The sequence below is a fragment of the Somniosus microcephalus genome, unplaced genomic scaffold (assembly GCF_052327205.1).
Source record: "Somniosus microcephalus isolate GS21.2 unplaced genomic scaffold, FLI_Smic_1.0 unresolved_chr1, whole genome shotgun sequence".
Classification (NCBI taxonomy): Eukaryota; Metazoa; Chordata; class Chondrichthyes; order Squaliformes; family Somniosidae; genus Somniosus; species Somniosus microcephalus.
Window position 1 is genome coordinate 89,654,983 of NW_028225179.1, and position 23,948 is coordinate 89,678,930.

General features: G+C 47.6%; 1 pseudogene; it reads left to right on the top strand.

Annotated features, from left to right (window-relative positions):
- Positions 1-17,727, top strand: part of LOC147095581 (class I histocompatibility antigen, F10 alpha chain-like) — a 35,165-nt pseudogene extending 17,438 nt beyond the window's left edge.
- The last annotated feature ends 6,221 nt before the right edge of the window (positions 17,728-23,948 follow it).

Consider the following 23,948-nt stretch of genomic DNA (forward strand, 5'->3'; position numbering starts at 1 on the left):
TGCAAACGAAGGTGGAGGCAGTAACATCTTTTCCACGCCCACAGAATATTAAGGCCCTGCAAGAATTCCTCAGAATGGTAAACTTTTACCACCGTTTTGTGCCTAAGGCAGCACTGCTCATGCAACCCCTATACGAGGCCCTCAAGGGCAAGTCTGGCAAGGATCCGGTAAGCTGGATGGTCGACATGGACCGTGCTTTCGCTGACACCAAAAGTGCCTTGGCCAATGCGACCATGCTGGCGCGCACACTGCCAGGAGCCACCATTGCCCTCACCACCGACGCGTCAGACTACGCCATCGGTGCAGTACAGGAACAGTGGGTGAACGGAACGTGGCAATCGCTGGTGTTTTTCAGCCATCAACTATGGCAGAACGAGCGAGCGTACAGTCCCTTCGACAGGGAGTTGCTAGCGCTTTTTCTGGCCATCCGCCATATCCGGTTTTTGTTGGAAGGACGTCCTTTCACTGCTTTTGTGGACCATAAGCCACTAACTTTCGCTATGGCCAAGACCGCCGAACCGTGGTCAGCCCGACAACAATGTCAGCTAACGTTTATCTCTGAATTCACTACAGATATTCAGCACGTGGCCGGTAAAGACAACCTGGTGGCAGATTGCCTCTCCCGCACGACCGTTCATGTGGTCCAGCTTGGCATCGACTATGCCCTCATGGCCGCAGATCAAGCCTCGTATCCGGAGGTGCAGACATACCATACCAGCCCCTCTAGCCTCCAAGGGGCCGACATCAAATTCCATGCCGCAGGCACCACGCTACTTTGTGACGTCTCCGTAGGAGATCCTTGCCCTATCGTGCCGGTCGCCTGGAGCCGCAAAGTGTTTGACGCCATACATGGGTTGTCACACCCTGGAATGAAGGCCTCGCAAAGGCTGATGTCGTCCATGTTCGTTTGGCGGGGCATGCATATGGATGTCCACGACTGGGCCAACACCTGCGTGGTCTGCCAAAAGGCCAAGGTGCAGTGCCACGTCAAAGCTCCATTGGCCAACTTTGCAGTTCCAGAACGATGGTTCGACCACATGCATGTGGACCTGGTGGGGCCACTTCCACCTTCCCATGGGTTTACACATATCCTAACGATGGTAGACCGCACCCCTAGATGGCCAGAGGCAGTTCCCTTGTCATCCACCACTTCGGCAGACGTAGCCAGGGCGTTCATCTCCTCTTGGGTCACCCATTTCGGGGTACCCGTGGACATCTCTTCTGACCATGGACCGCAGTTTACCTCTGAGCTCTGGAATGCAGTGGCTCAGGGGCTCGGCATCAAGCTACATCGCACCACAGCCTACCATCCACAGGCGAATGGCCTGTGTGAACGATTTCACAGGTCGCTAAAAGCCGCACTGAGGGCCCACCTCCAAGGCGCTGGATGGGCAGACAAGCTACCATGGGTCCTGTTGGGTCTTCGCACGGCACCCAAGGAAGATCTTCGCTCGTCCTCTGCAGAGCTAGTCTATGGTCAGCCGCTGCGAGTGCCAGGGGACTTTCTTCCAACACCAACAGAACCATGGTCCGCATCCGACCAACTCCTCAGCCACCAGGAGTCAGCCGGGTGTTTTGCACCAGTACCAACATCGCATCACGGCATTCAGAGCTCCCACGTCCCAGCAGAGCTGAAAAACACCAAATATGTGTTCATCCGCCACGACGCTCATCGGGATCCGCTCAAGGCCCTTTACACTGGTCATTTCCGCGTGCTAGAGCCGGGAGACAAAATTTTCTCGGTGGATATCGGAGGTAAACTGGACCACATTTCGGTTGACCGGTTGAAGCCGACACACTTGGACCTTAACCGCCCTGTCGAGACCGCACAGCCGCCAAAATGTGGTCAACCACCCACAGTCGCCGTGCCAGATCAAGCGCAACCACCCGCCAGCCCGCCCGCCATCCAGCAGCTTCCACTTCAGGTGTACAGAAGTAGCTCTGACAAGCTTGTCAGGCCTCCTCGCCGTTTGACTTTTTCTGTTAAAGACAATTCTGGGGGGGCACATGTGGCAGAGCCACTAAGGGACTCGGATCAACTGTATATAATTCCCTTTAACAATGTGTTAGCTACAGCCTGAATCTGTATCTTGTATATACTGTTTGCATGTACAGAGCGTGGTCCCTTTAAGAGCGTGGGCAAACGCGATGATGTCACGCCGTTCATCACGTGATCCCCCAACGGTGGGAAAAACGTGATGACGTCATGACGCCGGCCACGGGACCGCCCAAGCAGTCCTCGTGGAACCTCCGAACTGACTAGACCTGTATTCGTAGTTCTCGTGCTTTTGTTTGTTTAACTCAGTTAGTTTACATTAAACATCTTTTGATTGATCGCCTGAGTTGACCTCAGTCTTTTGATAGGAATTAGACATTCCTACAAGGAGTAAATTTGATCCTTGGGCAATAGTGAAAAATGAGCGATATCAAATTGACTGCCCAATATAGACCTTGCCGGATATTCCCTTCCATTGACCTCAATGGACATGAAAATCAGGCTGGGTGTGTAATGGGCGGCCGGCCCAAAATCGCCCATTTTACACTCTCACCCAGAGTCAAAATTACCCGCATGGAGTCAAATGCATTGTAACAAGGGTGGAGGACAGTGAATTTGAGCCCACACCATGGCAACATTTTTCAGGCCCCAATTTATACTAAAATAAAAACAGAAAATGCTGGAAATACTCAGCAGCTCAGGCAGCATCTGTGGAGAGAGAAACAGAGTTAACGTTTCAGGTCGATGACCCATCGTCAGAACCAGAGTCGTTTTATATATCGGAGTTTTCCAGAAATACAGGCTGAAGATTTGGGCAATTTAAACTGAGGCATTACAGCACCACCACCGGAGGGAGGATGCAATTACAGGTCATCGACCTGAAACGTTAACTCTGTTTCTCTCTCCACAGATGCTGCCTGACCTGCTGAGTATTTCCAGCATTTTCTGTTTTTATTTCAGATTTCCAGCGCTCACAGTATTTTGCTTTTGCCCCAGTTTATACTTTCTGGCATGGTATGTTATTTATAGCTAAGTAGCAAAGTTGATAGAAAAATTGTGGAGATGCAAAGTAGAGTTCTTTTACACATCGTTGTTTTCAAGATGGACAGGCTGAGGAGTTGGGCAATTTAAGCTGAGGCATTACAGCGCCGCCACTGGTGGGAGGGTGCAATTACAGCCTGCTAACTTTACATCGGCAACTGCCATTTTAAATGTTGGCAAATAGAATCATAAAATTATACAGCACAGAAAGAGGCCATTCGGCACATCGTGCCTGTGCCAGGTCTTTCAAAGAGCTATCCAATTAGACCCACTCCCCACTCCCCTGCCCTTTCCTCACAGCCCTACACATTTTCCCCAATTTATCCAATTCCTTTTTGAAATTTATTGTTGAATCTGCTTCCAGCGCCCTTTCAGGCAGCGCATTCCAGATCACAACAACTTGTTGCATAAAAAAAAATCTCCTCATATCTACTCTGGTTTATTTTTCAAATTGCTTTAACTCTTTGTCCTCTGGTTACCGACCTCTCTTCCACTGGAAACAATTGCTCCTTATTCACTCTATCCAAGCCCTTCGTAATTTTGAATATAAATTCACGTAGGATTACAGATGATATACAGAAAGAAACAGGTCATTCGGCCCAACCAGTCCATGCCAGCATTTATGCTCCACTCGAGCCTCCTCCAGTCTTTCCTCATCTAAATCTACCAGTGGAACCCTCTATTCCTTTCTCCCTCATATGTTTGTCCAGCCTCCCCTTAATGCATCTATACTATTCGCTTCAACCACTCCCTGTGGCAGGGAGTTCCACATTCTCACCACTCTTTGGGTAAAGAGGTTTCTTCTGTATTCACTATAGGATTTCTTGATGACTATCTTATATTAATGGCCAATAGCTGTGCTTTTCCCCACAAGTGGAAACATTGTCTCTGTATCCACTCAATCAAAATCTTTCATAAATTTAAAGAATTCTGTTAGGTCACCCCTCAGCCTTCTTTTTTCAAGAGAAAAGAGACCCAGCCTGTTCATCCTCTCCTGATATGTATACCCTCGCATTTCTGGTATCATCCTTGTAAATCGTCTCTCACCCTCTCCAGTGCCTCCATATCCTTTTTATAACATGGCGACCAGAACTGCACGCAGTACTGTAAGTTTGGTCTAACCAGGGTTCGATACAGGTTTAGCATAACTTCACTACTTTTCAATTCTATCCCTCGAGAAATAACCCCCAATGCTTAGAAGGGCCTAGAAAGTAACTGAAATTCTCAGACATTGTGTGAATAGATGCGATAACTATGTTGCTATTGATCGATTGAATTACAGTTCTAGGTACTCACTACATTCAAGGACTGTTTGGCTGTGAGCTGAATGATGCCAATCCTAGTGTAGGGGTTTTGAAGTTGGCTCATGATGGAATATGCGCGATTAGTTTTGATAAAGACAAATTGGTTTGGACTGTCCATGATCCAGTAGTTCAGACCTTCAAAGTGAAATGGGATAAGGAAACAAAGATGTGTGGCGGAGCCACCAAAGGACTCAGATCGTTTGTAAATAATTCCTTTAACAACATGTTAGCTGCAGTCTGAGTCTGTATCTTTATTTATGCTGTTTAACTGTACAGAGTGTGGTTGCTTTAACAGCGCGGCTAAAATGTGATGATGTCACACCGTTCATCACGTGATCCCCCACTGGCGGGAAAATGTGATGCAGGGGCAGTCCTCGTGGAGCCTCCAGAGAGAGCAGACCTACATTCGATGTTATCCTGCAGTTTCTTGTTGAAGCCTGTTTGTTTCATTAAAGTTCGGTTTGTTTCATCGCCTGAGTAGAACTCAGTCTTTTAGGTAGGAACCCACGTTCCTACATTGGTGACCCTGACTTTCGTGAACAGTTTTCACGGAAGATCTTCAGCATGGACACAAACGCCGGGACTCTGAAACTGCCACAGTTCTGGGAGCATCAACCAGCCGCGTGGTTTATCCAGGCTGAAGCCCAGTTCGCCATCAGGAACATCGTCGCGGATCAGACCCCTTATTACTACGTGGTCTCAGCCCTCGATAGTGCAACTACCTCGCGGATCGTCAGCCTCCTCAGTAGTCCTCCTACTGACAGCAAGTATGATGCGTTAAAGGCGCGGTTGCTACAGGTCTTCGGGCTCTCGAAGTCAGAACGTGCTCACCGGTTCCTCGCTATGCCTGGCCTCGGGGACTCCAAACCGTCTGAGCTCATGAGTCAAATGCTCATGCTCTTGGGTGCCGAACCGGAATGCTTCCTCTTCCGGGAGCTATTCCTTTGCCAACTGCCGGAGCAGGTGCAGGCTGCCCTAGCCAGGTCCGAGATTACAGACTGCGCCGAGCTTGCTGCCGAAGTAGATAAGATTTTCACAGTAACCCAGCAGTGCTGCGCGGCCACGAGGTGCCCATCCCCCACAGACGCGGCTCCAGCTCCTCCTGCAGCGGGCTGGTGCTCCTACCACGTCCGTTTTGGCGCGAAAGCACGACGCTGCCGCTCTCCCTGCAGTTTTTCACCCAAAAAGAAAACAAAGCTCCTGCGGCGTTCCTGGCGAAGGAGGACCAGGTCTAACGGGCGCTCCGCGGTTGCGATGGCCGTCGGATCTACGGGGAAACTTCTTTACATCACCGATTCTCTATCGGGTCGACGTTTCCTTTGTGACACCGGGGCGCAGTGTAGCATCCTACCTGCGTCGAATCTCGATATGCAAGCTGGGAACCACAGCTTTTCCCTCGTGGCGCCTAATAGCGCAGCAATTCGAACTTTCCAAAAGCAGCGGGCCCAAGTCTGTTTCGGTGGTCAGCGCTTCCATTGGGAATTCGTCATGGCCACAGTCTCGCAGGCCATCCTAGGGGCAGATTTTCTGTGTGCCAACGGCCTCTTCGTCGATGTCCGGCACCGCCGGTTGATCAACGCGGCCACCTTCCACTCAATTCCGTGCCACCACGGTACCACCATGGCGCGCTGTATCACCTGCACTTTCCCTTCTTCGGATGACTTCACTCGGCTCCTCGGAGAGTTCCCGGAGCTGACAAGGCCCACTTTCTCCTCCTCGACCACGAAGCATGGTGTTGAACATCATATCACCACTACTGGCGCCCCGGTTTATGCACGGGCTAGAAGGCTCGAACCCAGCAAGCTCACAGCTGCGAAAGTGGAGTTCAACACGATGGAGCGGCTGGGGATTATTCGCCGGTCGAATAGTCCCTGGTCTTCGCCTCTCCACATTGTTCCGAAACCGGGTGGCGGCTGGCGGCCATGTGGTGACTACTGACACCTGAATGATGCCACTACTCTTGATTGGTACCTGATCCCGCATATTCAGGATTTCTCGGCATATTTGGTGGGAAATTCTATCTTTTCTAAAGTCGACCTCGTCCGGGGGTATCACCAGGTTCCCGTGCACCCGCAAGATGTCCCGAAAACTGCAGTCATCACCCCTTTTGGCCTCTTTGAGTTCCTGTGGATGCTGTTTGGCTTGAAGAACGCAGCACAGGCTTTCCAGTGCTTAATGGACTCCGTGCTCCGAGACCTAAACTTCATCTTTGTCTACCTTGACGACATTCTCATCGCCAGCGCTAGCAAGGAAGAGCACATCTCCCATTTGCGTACCCCCTTTACACGCCTCAGCCAGCACAGTTTAATCATCAACCCGGCCAAGTGCCAGTTCAGCCTGCAGCGGATCGATTTCTTGGGACACCGCATAACATCAGACGGCGCTGTCCCCTTACTGACGAAGGTGGAAGATGTTACCTCTTTCCCGCATCCGTCAACCGTCAAGGCCCTGCAAGGGTTCCTGGGGATGGTCAACTTCTATCACCGATTTGTCCCTAAGGCGGCTCAGCTAATGCAGCCTTTGTACGAGGCCCTCAAGGGCAAGTCTGGTAAGGATCCAATCAGCTGGACGGCTGAGATAGACCAGGCATTCGCCAACACCAAGAGAACTTTGGCCAATGCAACCATGCTGGTGCACCCACTTCCAGGTGCCACCTTTGCCCTTACCACAGATGCGTCAGACTACGCCACCGGTGCAGTGCAGGAGCAGTGGGTGAATGGCACGTGGCAGCCGCTGGCGTTTTTCAGCCGTCAACTACGGAAAAATGAAAAAAAACACAGCACCTTCGATCGGGAGTTACTGGCCCTTTTCCTAGCCATTCGCCATTTCCGGTTCTTATTTGAAGGACGTCCCTTCACGGCTTTTGTCGACCACAAGCCTCTAACGTTCGCCATGGCCAAGACCGCCAAACCGTGGTCCGCTCGTCAACAATGTCACCTGACATTTATTTCTGAATTTACCACGGACATTCAACATGTGTCTGGTAAGGACAACCTGGTGGCGGATTGCCTCTCCCGTGCGACGGTCCATGCGGTTCACCTGGGGATTGACTACACCCTGATGGCTGCGGATCAGGACTCGGACCCAGAGGTCCAATCATACAGAACCGTCCCCTCTAGTTTCCAAGCGACCAATGTCAGTTTCCAGGCCACAGGCGCCACGCTCCTTTGCGACGTCTCCATGGGCGTTCCCCGACCTATCGTGCCAGTCGCATGGAGCCAGAAGGTTTTTGATGCCATACACGGGTTGTCGCACCCTGGTATGAAGGCTTCACAATGGCTAATGTTGGCGAAGTTCGTCTGGAAGGGTATGCACCTCGATGTCCGTGACTGGGCCAACACCTGCATGGTCTGCCAGAAGGCCAAGGTCCAGCATCATGTTAAAGCTCCAGTGGCTACGTTCGCTGTTCCGGAGTGTCGTTTCGACCACGTTCATGTGTACCTTGTGGGGCCACTTCCGCCTTCTCATGGATATACGCATCTCCTCACTATGGTGGACCGCACCACTAGGTGGCCAGAGGCAATTCCTTTGGTTTCCACTACTTCGGCAGACGTCGCTAGAGCTTTCATCTCCTGTTGGGCTGCCCGTTTCGGGGTACCGGCGGACATCTCTTCCGACTGTGGGCCACAATATTCCTTGGAGCTCTGGAACGCTGTAGCTCAGGGGCTCGGCACCAAACTTCATCGCACCACTGCCTATCATCCACAGGCAAATGGCCTTTGCGAGCGATTCCACAGGTCGCTTAAAGCCGCTCTACGGGTCAGTCTTCAAGGTGCAGGATGGGTGGACAGGCTCCCATGGGTCCCTTTGGGTCTTCGTACGGCACCCAAAGAAGACCTGCAATCGTCCTCAGCTGAAGTCGTTTATGGCCAGCCTCTCCGAGTACATGGGGATTTCCTCCCTTCTCCCACAGAGCCATGGTCTTCCTCCCAGCAACTCGTCAGCCACCAGGAAGCGGCCAGATGCTTCGCTCCGGTGCCTACATCAAATCACGACTTACAGAGCTCCCACGTGCCAGCGGAGCTGAAGAATGCCGAGTACGTATTTATCTGCCACGACGCTCACCGGGATCCGCTCAAGCCCCCTTACACTGGTCCTTTCTGTGTCATCAAATCAGGAGACAAATCCTTTTTGGTCGACATCGGAGGAAAGCCGGTTCACATTTTGGTGGACCGGTTGTAGCCGGCTCACTTGGACTTGGACCGCCCAGTCGTCGTCGCTCAACCGCCGAAACGTGGCCGACCACCCGCTGCCGCCGTGCCAGATCAACCACAGCCGCCCGCCAACTCGACCACACTCGCCACGCCAGCTCAACCACAACCGCCCGCCAGCTCGACCACCGTCCATCAGCTTCCTCTGCAAGGTTATCGAAGTCGCTCGGACAGACTTGTCAGGCCTCCTCGACGTCTCACTTTTGCTGTTAAAGACAATTCTGGGGGGGCGCATGTGGCGGAGCCACGAAAGGACTCAGATCGTTTGTACATAATTCCTTTAATAACATGTTAGCTACAGTCTGAGTCTGTATCTTTATTTATGCTGTTTAACTGTACAGAGTGTGGTTGCTTTAACAGCACGGCTAAAACATGATGACGTCACGCCGTTCATCACGTGATCCCCCACTGGTGGGAAAACGTGATGACGTCATGACGTCAGCCACAGGACTGCAGGGGCAGTCCTCGTGGAGCCTCCAGAGAGAGCAGACCTACATTCGATGTTATCCTGCAGTTTCTTGTTAAAGCCTGTTTGTTTCATTAAAGTTCATTTTGTTTGATCACCTGAGTAGAACTCAGTCTTTTAGTTAGGAACCCACGTTCCTACAGATGAACCTTTATTTCAAGAGCATGTTAGAGAAGGACTGTGTGAATTTATGGAGGACATACTATTGAATTGGAAACGCATCATTAACCAGAAAAGGTAAGTTCAGAACAACCTGGGGGTAATTTTAAAGTTTGGCGACAGTGTAGATCTGGTGATATTGGATCAGCTTCCGTTATACACTCTCCCCATTCGCCTTTAACAGGCGGCTGATCCGATATCACCTGTTTTACACTAGTGGCAAAAGTTAAAATGACTTCATTCATTCTATTGTGAAATGTGTGATTTTTATTGAAGTTGAGAATAACTGTCGTTCTATCATGTAGTTTCCCCTGAGGTCTCAGTTATTGCCAGGGCTGCTGATCGTTGGTTTCTCCACTGCATTGTGACTGGATTTTATGCGCAGTCCATCAGCGTGACCTGTTTGAAGAATGGAGAACATGCCCCCGAGACCAAATCTACTGGGTTATTACCCAATGAAGATGGGACGTATCAACTGGCGACAACCCTTGAATTTGATCCGTATGATGGGAAACAATACTCCTGTCATATTGAGCACAGCAGCTTGCCGGGTGGGAAGACTGTTTCCTGGGGTAAGAACATAAGCAGCGATACTGAACAATCCATCAATAATAGCAGCACTCACCCATACAGAGATAGAGAGCAGAAAGAGGTCAATGAATGAATGACTGAACCAAATTGTACATTACCACCCTGCTTTTCTATTCTATTCCTCTATAACTGAACTGGATATTCTGTCTCCCAGTGATGTTTATTTGTTACTATTGGGCCTTCTGTGTTGTTACTGCCGGACAAGAACAGGAACATTGAAATTTTCCACTCCCAGTAACTGTCTATTCTTGTCCATCACTTTTCTCTGTCTTGCTCTTTCTCTCTGTTACTTTATACATCAGACAACACTTTTGTTATCTCTGTACTTCAGACTGTCTGTGACTGTTCCTCATTCTTTCTCTCACTTTTAGTCCATTTCTATTATCTTCTGACTCTTCCATATTCTTCACCCCCAGCCCTTGTGCGCTTCTCACACACTTGCTTTCTCTAAATATCTTTCCCATTGCTTCTTGCTGTCTATTTCCACTCTGTACCCACACCCCCCACACACCGCATGGTCTCAGAGTTAGATAACAAATTAATCTCTGTTCACAGTCTATCTGGGTTAGAGGCTGTATTAATCTACATTCACCACCCACTCTCAGACATCAGACTCTTTATTTGCCCGACTTGCTGTTGCTTCACACTTTGTTTCTGATTTCTCATTCTTGTTCCCTTTCACTGTGGTGATGGAGCTGCTCGGTTTCTGAGCTTGAACTTTTGCTCTGTGCTGAGCTATTTCCCTCTCAGCTTCAGTGTGGTTTTGCTTCTCTTGTCTCTTTGCTCTGGTGGGGAGTGAGGGGACGGGTCATTTTGGGATATTAGAGGAGGAGAGGGGAAGTGTTGTGAGGAAAGGTCATTAAAATGTAGGGCAGTGGGGGGAGGGGGGATAAAATAATGCGGCCCGGCGGTAAGGGTGAGTCCGAGGCTGGGCTTCTGAGGCGGAGATTGGCCGAAGGGCACTGGGAGCTGCAGGCAGGGAAGGTGGGGGTGGTGGGCTTTGCCCAGAAAGCAAGAATCTGCAGCATGAATGGAGGTTGGGACAGCTGGAGGCGAACCCCAGGAAATCAGCCTAGAAATTGCTGTTGGTGATTAACAGGGTCACCAAACGTGTTCAGGGGAACCTCCTGCTATTGGTTTAGACACAGCGGGGTAGATTTCCAACCTGCCGCCCGGGTGTAAAACCGGAGTTGCCTCCAATGGGAATGAAAGCGGGCAGTTTCTGTGACAGGCGGCTGATCCACAGTGGCAATTTCACACCAGAGCGGCACGGTGAAAATCTACCACAAATTGTTTAATAGATAACGTTGCTGCTAATTCAGGTCTCTCTATGTAAAGGTGCCTCCCTCAGGGGAACAGGTCAGATGATCCTTATGATCTGGAAATGTATTTTTGGTCAGTTGCTGCGCTGATCCTCTGCTGAGGGCAATTTCCAGATGCTGTGGCCCAGCCTGTGCAGGCCTCAGTTGTTTAATACAATCCCTTCAATTAGACCATCGGTCCATTAAAGGTCAGTTTTATAAGCTGCATATACACAGCTTCATATAATCATCACTCTCTCTCTCTCTCTGTCTCTCTGTCTGTCTTTCTCTCTGTCTGTCGCTCTGTCTGTCTCTCTGTCTGTCTGTCTCTCTGCTTGTCTCTCTGTCTCTATCTCTCTCTGTCTCGCCCTCTCTCTGTCTCTCTCGCTCTCTGTTTCTCTGTCTCTCTCTCTCTGTCTCTCCCTCTGTCTCTCTGTCTCTCTCCGTCTCTCTCCCTGTCCCTCCTCTCTGTCTGTCTCTCTCCTTGTCTGTCTGTCTATCTCTCTGTCTGTCTGTCTCTCTGTCTCTCTGTGTGTCTGTCTCTATCTCTGTCTCTCTGTCTGACTGTCTCTCTCTGTCTGTCTCTCTGTCTGTCTGTCTGTCTCTCTGTCTGTCTGTCTAGCTCTGTCTCTTTCTGTCTCTCTCTCTGTCTCTCTCTCTAACTCTATCTCTGACTCTCTCTCTCACTCTCTCTCTCTGTCTCTGTCTCTGTCTCTCTCTAACTCTATCTCTGACTCTCTCTCTCTCTCTGGCTCTCTCTCTCTTTCTCTCTTTCTCTCTGTCTCTCCCTATCTCTCTCTCTCTGTCTCTCTATCTGCCTCTCTCACTGTCACTCTCTCTTTCTCTGTCTCTTTGTCTCTCTCTGTCTCTCTATCTGGATTTCTATCTCTCTGTCTGGATTTCTATCTGTCTATTTTGAAAATGGTGAGTGTGGTCAGGATTCCAAAGCTACTGCCGCAATTTAACATTACATTAGGTGACAGATTGAAATTGATATGGTGCCGCCTATTGCTAAACGATACTACAAAGCTGAGCTTGCAGTATACTGAGAATTCACATTGAAAATGGAGTCTGTATGCAGTTACAGACTCTGACCACTGAGTGTCACTGTGGAGCAGTCTGGGTTTTGGAGACAGCAGCCATGTTGCTGTAGATAAGTAAAAGAAGGTAAACATTTAACTTTTGTGAATTAAATGCAAACCTTGCACCTTGAGCCTGCTCCCATCAGACGGAGCTGTGGGGATGGTCAGAAGCTCGATCCCACAGCCCTGGGAGCTGGCATACTGACATCATCTATTCAACTGCCATTCCTTACCCCTCATTGCCCCTTTCTCCAGGCCCGCAGGCACAGGCCTCTGCCACTTTCCTACCTGGCTCCCCTCACCCAGTGATCCTTGGGGGATTGTGGGGGAGGGGAGAGCTAGCTTTCCGCCTGCCTCGCTGGGCACCACGACCACAACCCTTTTCCATTGTCCTTCCAGCAGCACATTCTGATCGCTGGCCCAGCCCAGATCAGTCTAGAAACCGTGCTTCACTCTTCACAGCCATTGCTTCTTCCCCCCACCACCCCCCAGTCACCTTTACAGCCTGACCACCTCTCGTTGACCAGAAACTGTGCTTATTCACAAGAAGTGAACATTGTGGTTTTAAAGAAACCTGGCTCCACCTTAGTGAAATAATACATGGTGCACGATATGGTGTGGGGACACTGTCCATATAAAACAGCGCATCATCCTACTTACCATAGGTTTCCACTGATTATATATAAAACTGTCAATCCGCACATATAATTATACAACCCTTGCTAAACTTTTTCAGAAGGAAACGTAGACAAAGACAAGCATGTGGGGCTGATTGTCGTGTGTGAACTGGTATCGCTGGCTATCGTTTTAGTGTTAATCTATATGTGGAGTAGAAAATGGAGAGGTAAGGCGAGGGGAAAATGTTACACTCTTGTTTGTAAAAGTATTACACAGCGGCTTTGCAGAACATCCTTTGTCCTGCAGCAGGTTTATATTTGAATTTTAAATATCTGTTATAAAGAAAGAAAAATAAATACTTGCGCTTATATCGCGCCTTTCACGATCTCAGGACATCCCAAAGTGCTTTACTGCCAATGAAGTACTTTCTTTTTAAGTGTAGTCACTGTTGTAATGTAGGAAACGCGGCAGCCAATTTGCACACAGCAAGTTCCCACAAAGGATGGTGTGATAATGATTAGATAATCTGTTTCTAATGATGTTCAATGAGCGATAAATATTGGCCAGGAAACCGGAGAGATCTCCCCTGCTCTTCTTGGAGACAGTGCCATGGGATATTTTACATCCACTTGAGAGGGCAGATGGGGCCTAGATTTAATGTCTCCTCTGAAAGACGCCACCTTCGACAGTGTGGCACTCCTTAGTACTGCACTGGAGTGTTAGTCTAGATTTGTGTGCTCAAGTCTCTGGAGTGGGATTAAATTGGTTAATTTATTAACTTGTGTAAGAACAATTGGAATTTTATTGAGGGAAAGTTTAGTAATGGTATGCGAGGTTTAGAACCTAACAGCCAATTAGTAACGATGAGCCTCTATAAAACCTTAATAAGACCTGGGTTAGAGCATTGTGTGCAGTATTGAATTTATTGCAATATGGGGGATCTTTAGCTTTCGGGAAGCTACAAGGTGGATTAATTGGATGCTGCCCGAAAGGGAAACACAAATGCAAGGAAAGACTTGGAAAATTCTCATTCTTATTGACATAGAAACATAGAAGATAGGAGCAGGAGTAGGCCATTCGGCCCTTCGAGCCTGCTCCGCCATTCAATGAGATCATGGCTGACCATCCAAATTCAGTACCTTCTCCCCATATCCCTTGATCCCTTTAGCCTTAAGAAATATATCCAACTCTTTCTTGAATATATTTAATGAACTGGCCTCCAGCGCCTCCTGTGGCAGAGAATTCCACAGGTTCACCACTCTCTGGGTGAAGAAATTCCTCCTCATTTCAGTCCTAAATGTCCTACCCCTTATCCTTAGACTATGACCCCTGGTTCTGGACTCCCCGGCCATCAGGAACATACTTCCTGCATCTAGTCTGTCCAGGCCTGACAGAATTTTATAGGTTTCGATGAGATCCTCTCTCAATCTTCTAAACTCCAGTGAATATAAGCCCAATCGATACAATCTCTCCTCATACGTCATTCCTGCCATCCCAGGTATCAGCCTGGTGAATTTTCGCTGCACTCCCTCCATGGCAAGAACATCCTTCCTCAGGTAAGGCGACCAAAACTGCACACAATACTCAAGGTGCGGTCTCACCAAGGCCCTGTACAACTGTAGCAAGACATCCTTGTTCCTGTACTCGAACCCTCTTGCTACGAAGGCCAACATACCATTTGCCTTCTTAACCGCCTGCTGCACCTGCATGCTTACCTTCAGCGACTGGTGAACAAGAACGCCCAGGTCTCTTTGCACTTCCCCTTCTCCCAATCTATTGCCATTCAAATAATAATCTGCCTTCCTGTTTTTGCCACCAAAGTGGATAACCTCACATTTATCCACATTATAGTGCATTTGCCATGTTTCTGCCCAATCACCCAACCTGTCCAAATCGTACTGGAGTTTCACGACATCCTCCTCACAGCTTACCCTCCCACCCAGCTTTGTGTCGTCTGCAAATTTGGAGATATTACATCCAATTCCCTTGTCCAGATCATTAATATATATTGTGAACAGCTGGGGTCCTAGGACCGATCCTTGCGGTACCCCACTAGTCACTGCCTGCCACTCGGAAAACGACCCGTTTATTCCAACTCTTTGCTTTCTGTCCGCCAACCAGTTCTCAATCCAAGTCAATACCTTGCCCCCAATCCCATGTGCCTTAATTTTGCACACTAATCTCTTATGTGGGACCTTATCGAAAGCCTTCTGAAAGTCCAAATACACCACATCCACTGGTTTTCCCTTATCTATTTCACCAGTTACATCTTCAAAAAATTCCAGTAGATTAGTCAAGCATGATTTACCTTTTGTAAATCCATGTTGACTTTGTCCGATCCTGTCACTGCTTTACAAGTGCTCTGCTATTACATCTTTTGTAATGGACTCTAGCATTTTCCCCACTACTGATGTCAGGCTTACCGGTCTATAATTCCCCGCTTTTTCTCTACCACCTTTTTTGAATAGTGGGGTAACATTAGCTACCCTCCAATCCATGGGTACTGTTCCAGAGTCTATCGAGTTCTGGAAGATGACCAGCAATGTATCTACTATTTCTAGGGCCACTTCCTGAAGTACCCTGGGATGTAGATTATCAGGCCCTGGGGATTTATCGGCCTTCAGTCTCATCAATTTTCCTAACAGCATTTCCCTACAGATACTGATTTCTTTCAGTTCCACCCTTTCATCAGACCCTATGTTCCCCAACATCTCTGGGAGGTTATTTGTGTCCTCCTTTGTGAAGACAGAACCAAAGTATGAATTTAGTTGGTCTGCCATTTCTCTGTTTCCCATTATATATTCCCCTGATTCTGACTGCAAGGGACCTACGCTTGACTTCACCAATCTTTTTCTCTTCACATATCTATAAAAGCTTTTACAGTCAGTTTTTATGTTCCGTACTAGCTTACTCCCATATTCTATTTTCCCTTTCTTAATTAATCCCTTTGTCCTCCTTTGTTGAATCGTAAACTGCTCCCAATCCTCAGGATTATTGCTTTTTCTGGCCAAAGAAACACAATTGGCAGACACAAAAGTCGATCATCATGTCTAAGAGTCTCCAAGCCAACTTATTAAAATATCTGTGCTGCAGAACATCTGGCTGCTGACAGAACCTACACAATGTTTGCCCACTGGAACACACCCGGCTTATCCATTTTCAGAAAAGTTAGGCACAGATTGAGCACAGCCATGGTCTACGGGCCTTTCTGAGGTACTTCTGGATTTTAACAAGTAAATCCGGGCATTTCTCCAGTGCACCAAGGCAGCAATATTATTCTGCCTGTCAGAGTGTGACATCCTCCCCTGTTAGGACTTTACAATACCAGGTGATCTGAAGCCAAGTGGGGAACAATCGTGACTCTCAACAACACATCGACCCACCAGGGGTCCACCAGTGATCCATACTGGCTGACAAATCGTCAACAGAGTACCAGAGCAATGCACAATTGCCTGGTCCAGGTACCATTTTACTGAATTGATCACAAAGCAATAACGTGATACTGAACATCTACTCAGGCATGTCATCCTGGAATTACATCCTACCTCCCTTCCCCTTAAGGAAAGTCGAACCTAATTGCTCATTGGAAAACCGATCGCTCGTTTGATCCCTGAGTTGATGAAGAGCGGGTATCAGAAGAGACATGGAAGTCAATTGGTGGACAGTGCAGTTCACTATCGCGCCACCATCCTCTTGACCACACAAAGGACACACGGGGCTTCCCTTTGAATGGAGGTTCCACCAGTTGCGGCCGTGGGGCGGCAGCAATAACTGCTCGCTCCGCTGCACTGGAATCAGGTAGGCCATGAATTTGGAGACATGGCCGAGAGCTTTAATACCCGAACTCCAGATACTGTCTTCAGCTGCAGCCGCCCTGAAAGAAACCAATCAGTAAATAAATTACAACTGGGAGTGTGGCAGTGTTGTACTGTCACTGGCCGTTTCATCTGATGGCGATCCCTTGCCAAATGCGTGGAGAGGGATTATTTAAGTAAAATGGAGACAACAGTGTGTGGGTCCCACAGAGGCTGCATAATGTTGGAGTGGGATTGGTATTGGCCACTCGAGCCATTGATGGCAGAGATTCGAATTATATATTTTATTTCTGGGCCTGTGCTATCTGCCTCCTGTCCACACGAGGACTGGTTGCTATTGATCTTTTGAAATGTGGCGCCTTTGCTCTATTTGTTATCTTACACGAAAATATGCATAGAAAGAGAAAGATGATCTATGTTGGCTAATTTCGAGCTGAGGTTTGATGACATTGAGTTTCACTTTTTTTAAAGCCACTAACTTAACAATTAGAGTCAAAGGATATTTAAGGATATTCTTCAGTTCCTCTCTGAACTTAGCCTGAGCCACTGTATAGATAAATGTTTTTGTGCATGAACTCAAACACTGAAGCATGTATCCAGTCTGCTCCATGATGGCAAATGGATCATTGTAATCTGTGAGCATAAAGTGAATGCCTACAAATTGTGTACATATGAAATGTACAAAAGTTGCCATCCATAACAGTATAAAACAGCTCGAGATGGCGAGCAGTAATACGATCGATCTCCTTCGGTTCTCCATCTCTGGATCATTGTGATCCTCACTATTGTTGTTTCACGGACTCCCCTCCTCACTCTGCTGGCCCGGACAATGTGCCTGATGGTCAGGGCATTGAGCAGCACAATCAACACAAATCATGTAAATGGAGTTACGATGATATCAAAGAAGAAATATGCTACCCATATAGGTAAAGTAGAGAGGCTTGCTTTTATACTGCAGGACCACGCTATATTGTCAATAATTTCCAGGTGTTCATTTTCAAAGTAAATCGGAATGTTTTCTACAAAGCTCAGTCCAAACACAGTCACTGTTACTATGGCCGCAGCTCTTTCAGTGCAATATTTTCCTCTCAACTTCTGGCAACAAATGGCAATGAATTGATCAAAGATGAAGGCGACAGTTAACCAGACGGAGCTATCAATGGCTCCAAAAGCCAGGGCGATATTGAGACTGCAAACGGGAGTGTAGTTCCAGAAAGAATTTGGGAAACAAATGTCATTAATCTCATACAATATTACATCAAATATGATCACCAGTAGATCTGCCGCTGCCATGGCCACCAGGTAACGAGTGATACATATAGAAAGACCGCACTTCCCATGGGAGAGAATCACAATTGCCACCAGATTACCTACAAGAAACAGACATTACAAGGGAAACATACTAATTACAGTCAATTCACATTAATAATCAGTTGGAAATTAGCTCCGGATATTTTGTGCAGCCGCTTAACTCAGTAATGGGGTGAAATTGGTCTCGGGCTGTAAGGGTTTGGGGGCTTCTTTAAACTGGTTTAAAGTAATTTTCCTGGTCTTGCAGGACCAATTCCAATAAAACCAATTTTATTACAGCGGTAACGAATCGCTACCCCTCCTTTAGTTCTGAGTGGAGGAACTTATAATTAATGATATTAAAATGGTACAAGTGGTTTGGATGAGAGAAAAAAATCAAGTTTTATTACCTATATAAACTACAATCAAAAGAATAAACTATACCACACAAACACAGTGATTACAGTAAAACTATATAACAGGGGGTTGCACACGGCGAAAACGAGGGATACAATGGCTACAATGTTATTTAAACAATATTAGCAATACCCTTAAATCACCACCCGTTAACTCCTGCTATGTTGCCTTGTTGAGGAGTCAGAACACCCTGCTCACCTTTGGTCCAGCGAAGTAAAAGAGAGAGCTAGCTTCTCAGCTGCTATCTTTATACCTGGTGAGCCCCTGCCGTTCTGCCTTGCAAGGGCTGTGTGCAAAATTCCCCACCCAAAAGGGTCCAATACACAAAAGAAAGCTGTGATTGGCTAACTCAAAGTGGTTAGACTGGGTTAATGTGTCTTTCGGAGCTCCCTGGGCTGAAACAAAAGGGAGATACAACTGCTCTATTGTCCAATGCTGGGTGATTGAAAACCCATTCAAATGTTAAATGTTTCCCATTCAAGGTACAAAAGTATCTTCTGCAGTTTAGATGTATCCACTCAATATACAAACAAATGCTAATAGCATTCAATTGCTTTGTAAACAAAGCATTGTCCTTTGTCTTCGGCCATGTGGTGACAGCCATTTTTTATCCCTGGAAATTTAAAAGCACATCGCCCAGGGATTCTTTAATCAAAAAAATTGATCTTCAGAACTGTAAATTATTGCGAATTCTTACAGTCCGCCCTTGGATACTTCCAGCTTGCTTGTAGTATCCTCTTGAAGAAATGAGCAATAATTTCAGACCCCCCACAAACAACCATCCCCTGTATTTACCTAATAGCTATCTGCCACTAATCCCCGTCCCATCTATTCCCCTTACATTCAGGAAAAAAACCATGGTATGGTAGGCATCTTACAGATACTTCAGTTTTCAATAATGGGTCTCATACCCCTACACGCTTGTAAAATTATACAGTGTAAACCAAATTTACAATCACCTTTTTACATCATAAGTTATTACAAAATGTTGCAATCTTAGTTACACAATGTAATCAAAACGATCCCAAGCACGGAGAGGGTCCTACGCCTCTGCTCAACTTGGGGCTGTAACACAAAATACAAAAAAATTAAACATTTGAAATCACATGCTTAAATAAACCCCGATCATCACGTGCCGATGATGGGTCGTGAAATTCGAGTGGGTATTGCTCCTCCCACCCGGGCAGTAAAAGTACCTTCCACCCCCCCTTTGATCGTCTTAAACTTTAAAACAGGCTGAATGGATTTACTGACCAGCCTGTTCAACCAGCCCTGAATCATTCCCTTGTCCCTTTGTGGAGGCAGGGTACCCCACACATTTAAAATTTACCTTGGCACAGACCGAGACCGGGGAGTATGGGATCTCATGACTCCCAGTCCCTCCCCCTCCCGTCTTCCCTCGACTGGCTGCAGAAAATGATGGGTGCCTGTGTGGTGGCTCTCCCTGGCCCCACACTGATCCGGCCACCCACTCATCCTTCCCAGCCACACTTATCCTCTTTACCGTGGGCCCCCGGGTGAGTTCCTCCCTCCCCCGACCACACCCACGCAACTCTTGGGTCTCCCCCTCCTCTATACAATCTTTCCCGGGCCATCACCACCCACCCCCGGGGAATGCATCCCTATCACAAGGCGCCCGCGCTTCCCCATTGTGACTCCTCAACCGCGAGGTCTCCCGCAAGTGAACTTCGGTCAGGATAGTGCTGGGTTGGGGGCCGTGCCCCACCCAGCTGGGGCCATCTCCTCCCCGTAGGAGGAGTAGGCAAATTCCTCCGGACTCTGTCCGGTTTTTCCCGACGACCGCTGCAGGGTCTCCTGGATTCGTCCAGTGGTGAGGTGATCCCCAACATTCCGTATCTTCATTCGATGTCCAGCTCGGGCTGGGCGAACATGGCTGCTTCATTTTCCAATCTCCTGCAAAAACTTAAAAGGACATGCAGCCAGGTCTCACTGACCTGCTGCCTTAGGTGGAGACATGGTCGGGTCCCTTGACCTCGGACCAAAATACAAACATTCGGCACACATGTAAACTGAAACTCTTTGCACTTTAACTTGAAACTAGTTAAATCAACAAAACTTAAAATACACCTTAAACCAAGCTATATACACACACATAGCTATGCTATAAATGCTGCCCGTCTTCGGACGGCCAGTCTAATCTCTGGCATGGTCAGAGATTGCTGCTGGCTGCAGCGAAGCTGGATGCCTCCTGTCTCTGGTCCCCCGCAGCTTATGACTGTTGACTGGGGACCTCTGTTCTCTGGCTTCTCCCTGGCTCGGGAGACCGCCCTACTCCACTGTAAAGTGGGTGACCATGCTTTCTTAGGCTGGGGCACCTGCTGAGACCTTCTGAGGGGTGTCTCTATGGGGGAAACTTTGGCTGGCGGACCCTGTGCTTGGGTCACAGCCCCAGCTGGCTGGGAACCTTCTCCCCCATGTCCAAATAGCCCGCACTGTATAATGTACCTGGCAGCCTGCCGGTGCAAATCTCTCTCTGGGTTTGTCTGCTTTTCCCTGGAAACAAGTCACAGTTCCTGTTTTTGTAGGCTGTGAACTTGAACTTGCATGGACAGCAAACTCATGTTCCCTCACCCAGGTGGCTTTAACTGGGGAATTTTGGACCTGCCTTTCATCTGGGGCCAAAACTATCCCCTGTGTGCCTCCCTTGTCTCGGATATCTGCTACTGGATCTGCTCTACAGGGGTCCCAGAACTCTCCTTTCCTGTTCCCTGGCTTAAACAGCTTACTCTGAATATGAATGGCTCCTCCCCCCACACAAGCCACAGAGCTTGCCTGTGAACTTGAACATGCTGTGGGCTGAGGATTCCTATTCTCAGGCTCACTCCTCATGGGCGGACCGTACCTCCGTTGTTGGAGGGGGTACACTGGTCCTGGTCCCCGCCTGCCTAGCGGGACCTGCTGGTGTTCTCCTACCACCCCATTATCCACCCCTCCTCGCTGCCAGAGCTCCTCAAGATTCGGAGCTGTGGGCTGCGGTCTTGGGGTCTCTAATTCCCAATCCAGCAGCATTCTGGGTGTTGCCTGTGGGATGGTTCTACTTGGGCTGCCAGTAAAGTCCGGCTGACCTGCCTTCAGGCTGATCATGCAAATCATCCCCTTTGATACATTTAAAGCCGTGTTAAGGCTTTCTATCTCTGCCCTACAGGGGCCATGATCTGCTTCCTCAAACCTTAGGGCGCAGGCCAGCTTATAAGCTGCCTTTGCTTCCCTAAACCTTTCCTCCTGCTCTCTCTTCACACCCTTCCTAACCCAGCCACCTATACCCCAATAGGTCAGCCTACACGCTGCTGCTAACATCCGCAGGGCTACCCACATACTGAAAACAACGAGAGAAACAAGAGCTGATGCTTTCTCCAGATCCAGACCACTTATTAAATAAAAAACTGCCTCCACTCCTACCTGGCTCGCCATTGTAAGGGTTTGGGGGCTTCTTTAAACTGGTTTAAAGTAATTTTCCTGGTCTTGCAGGACCAATTCCAATAAAACCAATTTTATTACAGCGGTAACGAATCGCTACCCCTCCTTTAGTTCTGAGTGGAGGAACTTATAATTAATGATATTAAAACGGAACAAGTGGTTTGGATGAGAGAAAAAAATCAAGTTTTATTACCTATATAAACTACAAACAAAAGAATAAACTATACCACACAAACACAGTAATTACAGTAAAACTATATAACAGGGGGTTACAGACAGCGAAAACGAGGGATACAATGGCTACAATGTTATTTAAACAATCTTAGCAATACCCTTAAATCACCACCCCTTAACTCCTGTTAGGTTGCCTTGTTGAGGAGTCAGAACACCCTGCTCACCTTTGGTCCAGCGAAGTAAGAGAGAGAGCTAGCTTCTCAGCCACTATCTTTATACCTGGTGAGCCCCTGCCGTTCTGCCTTGCAAGGGCTGTGTGCAAAATTCCCCACCCAAAAGGGTCCAATACACAAGAGAAAGCTGTGATTGGCTAACTCAAAGTGGTTAGACTGGGTTAATGTGTCTTTCGGAGCTCCCTGGGCTGAAACAAAAGGGAGATACAACTGCTCTATTATCCAATGCTGGGTGATTGAAAACCCATTCAAATGTTAAACGTTTCCCATTCAAGGTACAAAAGTCTCTTCTGCAGTTTAGATGTATCCACTCGATATACAAACAAATGCTAATAGCATTCAATTGCTTTGTAAAAAAAGCATTGTCCTTTGTCTTCGGCCATGTGGTGACAGCCATTTTTTATCCCTGGAAATTTAAAAGCACATCGCCCAGGGATTCTTTAATCAAAAAAATTGATCTTCAGAAGTGTAAATTATTGCGAATTCTTACAGGCGGTAGCGAACCAGCAGCCGGTTTCACACCGCACCCAGTTTATGTTACCTCAAAAATCAATAACTGCTGCAGAATGGAGTGACATTGCCCAGGTGACACGGCGTTTCACAGACAATGCGGTGATCAGACACATTAGTGCACCATCCATACAATTACTGAGAACACACAAGAGGCAGCTGAGATGACCAGGGGGTAGATCTTGATATTGTGCATTAGTGTAAAGGAATGATAGCGAGTGGGCCGCCCATTTTACACATCTCCCGATTCCCGTTTCCAAATGGAAATAATAATCGGCGCTAGCGTAAAACAGGCGATATTGGATCAGCTGCCCATGATAATTCTCTCTCAATATTCATTTCCATTGAAGTCAAAGGAAGAGATGTATAACAGGCGGTAGATCCGAAATCGCTTGCTTTACACTATCGCCCAAAGTGAAAACGACCCAAATTAATCAATGAATCTGTAAATCCGGAATCAAAAAAACAAGAATCAATGATCAATGAATGAATGAATCAATAAATCATTGAATCGTACAATGAATGTTCAGAACATTGCAAAATGCTAATACAAGTGCTGAATATGCCTTGTGTGCATGTTGAATCAACTATCTGAAATTCCCACAGTCTAAATACATTACGGGACTTTCACTAAACGTTTTGTTTTCCCTCGCATCCTATATATGGCCTACGTCGAATTTGTACCATAGATGATTATTTTTTATTAGTTTCCCAATTTATCTCGTCATTGAACCGTCTTGAATATTCAGTCCATTTGTTAACAGTCGCTTTTTACTGCGATGTTTTGCACTGGAGTCTGTCCGTCACTCAGTCCTGTGCTCTGTATGGGGCGGATTACATCTCTTTTTCAAATTGTACAGCTCGGGCCACCATTCTCAATTGAGGTTATTTACAAGGTGCATAATTTTAGAGAAACAATAAAGTATATCTGAGAACATAAATTCAAATTGTTGATGTACACACTACATTAAACTGCTTTAAATAGCATGAAATGCCCCAGATCTTAGAGTGTTTCCAGATAATTTAATTAGCTGTTTGAGGAATGTAACTGGAGCGCATCTTCCCTGAAGGAGTCTCACGGCACTGCCCTGGTTCATAAATTAAACAGAAGTACAAACTGATCAAACAGGGGAAACAGTCCTAATATATCGGGCTTCCTACTGGGCGGGCTTATAATCGCCGTGGCACAAGGATGAGTGAGGGTTTGTTGAGTGATTATTGAGAGTGAGCTCCTCTATCTCGGTTCCTTGGATGGAACTGGCTGTTACAGAATTAGGCTGTTCCCAGAAGTGTGGTTTGAGA